This window comes from Sciurus carolinensis, chromosome 3 (assembly GCF_902686445.1).
Source record: "Sciurus carolinensis chromosome 3, mSciCar1.2, whole genome shotgun sequence".
Lineage (NCBI taxonomy): Eukaryota > Metazoa > Chordata > Mammalia > Rodentia > Sciuridae > Sciurus > Sciurus carolinensis.
Genome location: NC_062215.1, coordinates 183081879 through 183086630, shown reverse-complemented (window position 1 = coordinate 183086630; position 4752 = coordinate 183081879).

Genomic DNA, 4752 nt, shown 5'->3' with positions numbered 1-4752 from the left:
GTGACGTTTGCATTTTAACCATTCAGAGACCCTGGTGTCCATCAGCCTGGAAAATAAGCACTTGTTTCTGAGGGACCTCATTGTTGGCTCACCTTGAATATGACAGACTCTTAGGTTTTAATGGACCACATCACAAGCCCTGAATGAGAAAGGATTGCTTCTGAAATGCAGAAGCCACTTCTCCACTGCCACCAACCATCTTAGTAAAGATGTTTATGTTTTTTAAGCTTACAAATGTGACTCAGAAGAAAATTTTTAAATACTTTCATTTGCCATACCATTAGAAATTTGTTAATATTGAGAACCTCTTTTTAAGAGCATTAAAAAGTGTTACTAAGACGGCTTGTATAGCTCAGGAGTAGAGACGTCGCACAGGGAAGCCATGCAGACAGTTGGGGTCCCCTTGCCGTGAACGACTAGCCTCTAGTTTCTCAAGGCACCTCTGCTTGACCATCAGTTAGTGAGTTGCATTGATTTGTGGCTGAGTGTCACTAGCTCTCCTGCCTGATGGGAATCTGCAGACACCTGGGTCTCAGGACTAGAGAGGCAGAGGTCCACTTCCATTAGCTCCCAGAAGAAAGAAGTGAAAGATAGCATCAGATACAGCCTGAAGTGTCCCAAAAAGGAAGTCACAGTGAGGCGAACAGATGGCACAAGCAGGGCATGAAAGAGTTTGAGGTGGCAGAGATCTTGGGAGGAAAGCTGGAAATTAGGGAGAAAGTCTTCGCTGCAATCTAGGGACCTCATTCTGGAGGCATGAGGCAGATCATAGAGCTTAGCTGCGACGCCGTGGGTAGGTAAGATAGAAAACAAGGATTCCCTGAACCTCCACGGCAGGCAGATGGGTGGTATGGAAGGGCCTGCAGATTCATTGGTCAATAAAGCAGAGCCCCTGCCCTTCTGCAGCTTATTGGGGAAGGTCTGTTGAACAACGTGTGTATTAAAAGACACAGGGCATGACTGGCTGGAGGAGTTACTGTAAAGGCTGCGTCTGTCCACACTCAGCTGGCTGGGTTGGTCACTGCCCTCTGATCACCCAGGGAACCTTTATGAGTCCTGAGGGTGTGTGCTCAGCTGAAGGAGGTCAGTGCTGCTCCAGGGGTCTGAGGTGCCTTACCTGTGGGCACAACACTAGAACAGGGCTCCCGCCTCTGGGAGCTGACTCTGCATGACCAGGTGTGCAGCTGACCAGAGCCAGGACTTGAGGAGTGGGCTCACTTGAGCAGGAGGGAACCATAGTGCTTGCTTATCGTCTCTGACCTGGCTGCTTCTTTCATAAAACTTTCTGAAAGTTTATGGACTTTTTTTTGTGGTGCTGGGGATCAAACCCACGGCCCTGTGCTTGTAAGGCATGCACTCTACCAGCTGAGCTATCTCCCCAGCCCTTATGGACATTTTTATTTCTCTGTATTTTTCAGTTTTGCAGTGCTTCCACGTTAGAAGAGTCTCACAATGTTTGTTGTTGTTGTTGTTGTTGTTGTCTTTTTTTGGTACTGGGAATTGAACCCAGGGTTACTTAATCACTGAGCCACACCCCCAGCCTTTTTTAAGATTTTATTTTGAGACAGGGTCTTGCTCAGTGACCCAGGCTGGCTTTGAACTTGTGGTCCTCCTGCCTCAGCCCCTGAGCTGCTGGGATTACAGGAGTGCATCACCATGCCCGATTTAGATAACTCTGGTCATATAAGCCCATCCTTTTGCTCGACTATAACCCTTTGTTATGCAGAGAAATAGTATTGTCTGTGACCAAACCAGCAAGCATCACTTCACTCTCACTTTAAATCTGTTTTACTTCACCAGAAAACACTCCCGGATACAAAGAACACCACATTCCGGATGAAGACCACATTCCGGATGAATGCCACATTGCGACTTTCCATAAGATACTTAGAAAGGTGCCCATCCACATTCACAGTACCTGTGCCTGAGAATTTAATTTTTTTAAACTATCAGTGTGTTTTGTATGAAGTACTTTTAACATTTGTATTTCACTGCTGTGTCATACTTTATACTTTATGAGGTAAACTCTCATTTTCAATTTCTTTCTCCTTAAGTAACCACTAATGTTAGGATGATTTCCAAGTATCAGAATGTGTAGTTAATGTTGAGTTCCCTTGATTTAGTTGGCCTGAGCAGTCACTGATGAGCACTCTTGACATCTAGAACATTCAGCTTCACCAGAGTGTCCTTCGTGGTGGACGCTTGTCTGTGACAGAGCTGTGCAGTCTATCACGTGGAGACTTTCCTGCATTTTACATTGGTGCACAACAAACACCTAAGACCATTTTTGCTGCTATAGTTCAATACTGTTAATCTGCACATTTATCTGTTAACCAAGTAGAACAACAGAATCATCTGAGATACTTTTGTACTTACAGAACTTTTAAAAACAGGCTTTTAGGTGTGGGTTTGAAGAGAACACTTTGAATTCTTTGCCAGGTCATTTTTGTAACCTGTGCAGGGAACTCACCCTGGTGGCGTCTCCTGTGCGTGCTGCATTGTGTAGAGAGAGCAGTAGCAAGCTCCAGCTTTGTACTGCTGTGAGCTTCTTTACACAGTGAGTCAGAAAACTATCTTTTCTCAACTAAATTAGGAAATAATGTTAAAAGAATCCTTTTTTTTTTTTTTTAATTTTATACTCTACTTCTGTGTGTTTCTGTAACTGCAAGTATAAAATAACCCACCTCAGCAATGATTAATTGGGATGATTTTCTTATGTTCAGACCGTCTCACCTATTTTCAGCCATGGTCTTTCCTTCATCTTGTATGATACAGATTTCTCTGTGTTGTGTTAGAGTGAAAGACATTTCCAGTCCGTCCTGCAGGCTGCTAGACAGGTGTCTGAAATGGAGTTGCACTGGGGTCTCTGCTGTATGTGGGGCCTAAGCCTTCCCACCCTTTCTGTGCCTCCTGTGCCTGCCAGTGGGATGCTCCAGCCTGCGCTTGCTCTCCGCTTCCAGCACAGGAGAGTTGACCACAGAGACAGGGCAGGAGATGACGGTTAGAGAGGGAGCAGGCTGGCTAAGTAAGTTCATTTTGCTGCAGCAGGAGGAGTTGACCTGAAGAAAATGTTTGATATGAGATTGGGATTTGGTGGAAGGGGTTGTTTAGTTTTGGCCAGAAAAAAATAAAATAGGATGGTCAAAAGGCTGTTTACGAAGGTATTCTGCAGGAGGTCACCAGTGTTCCCGCCTGCTCTGCCCGTCACATCAGCATCATCACCAGAGTCAGGGGATGTGTGAGGCTCCTCACGTGAAGCGTCTACCAGGAAGCGTTCCAGGCCACTGGAGGACATCCATGCAGTCCATTGTCTGGGTTATTTTGGCAGTTATGACTTTGCGTGGAAAAGCATTTTCAAGCAGTGTAAGCCCTGTGTGTGTTTGAGTACAAGTGCTGCTTAGGGCCAGGTGCCACCTGATGGTGGGGTGTGGACCAGGAGGCCTCTAGAGTCACACTTCTGAATCCCATTTTATTTTGTTGTCCAAATCCTAAACATACACTTTTGCTACTAGTAAATCGTTTTACTAAGAGATAATCTTACCTATAGAAATATTTTGAGATCAGTTTACAGAGCAATTTTGTATGCATTTAAACTAACCTTTTTTAAAATAAAGCACTATTGTTTAAATATTGAGTAGTACTCATTACTGGTTCTTTACAAAGGAAAGGCGTGAGGTCTTGGGGGGACTGCAGAACCCCAATAGCATCTGTGTATAAATCATGAAGGTGATTTTTGTCAACAGCATCTGCACTGGATGACTTCACATTAGAGATCCTATCCCAAAAGATGAACTGCACAAGAACTATTTAAGCTGATCAGATCATCTGTACAGAAAGTAGGAGACCACCTGGTAAGAATTAGCACTGATAAGAGGTCACTAACATGTTTTATGAATTAGAAGATGTGGTAACAGTTTACTAACTGCAAACTTAGATGAGTGTTGGAAAAGTATGCAAGAAGAAATTTCTATTGTACTTTTTTTTTTTTTTTTTTTTTTTTGCGGTGCTGGGGTTGTGAACCCAGGGCCTTGTGCTTGCAAGGCAAGCGCTCTACCAACTGAGCTATCTCCCCAGCCCTCTATTGTATGTTTCTTAAGAGAGGCTGTGAGTTCTCTACAACTTTACTGAAGGAAACTTTGAAAACCTGGACTTGATCCTGGTGTGGGTGACTGAATGCCTCCAAGCCCAGGACTCAGGCCCTTGGGCAGCTCACTGACCCCCATTATCTGAGGGCCTGCTGGGCCCCTGCCCTCCTCCTGCTGCTTTCTCTCGAGTTGCACACGGAGACCCCTGTTCAGCTCCTTCACCCCCTTCCACATCCTGTCGTTGGCCACCATGTGCACAGTACGTTTTCTGGGGGCCCTGTCACCGGCAGGCAGTGCTGGGGCCAGAGCTGCGATGTTGTTAGATTAGAGTAATAGTTATGGCAATGGGGGACACTGGAGGCGATCCCGGACCCCCAGCACAGTTTCTGTGCACCCTTCAGGTCTTCGGACCCCTGTGCTGCCTCGTCAGAAGCAGATTGCTCCTGGGCCGAGGTTTCTCCCGGCTTTTCCGAGGGGAGACTCTTGGGCTTCCCTCACAACGCCAGAGCACTGTCGGAGGAGTCACTGGAGGGTGTGCGCTGGTCACCCCTGGATTTATTAACCCCTTGGCAGTCATGCTGGGACGGCTGGACGTTTGGGCAGGATCTTGAAGAACGCGTAGCTCAGTGAACCTCTCCGGGAGAAGATGCTGCGAGCCACAGGCTTG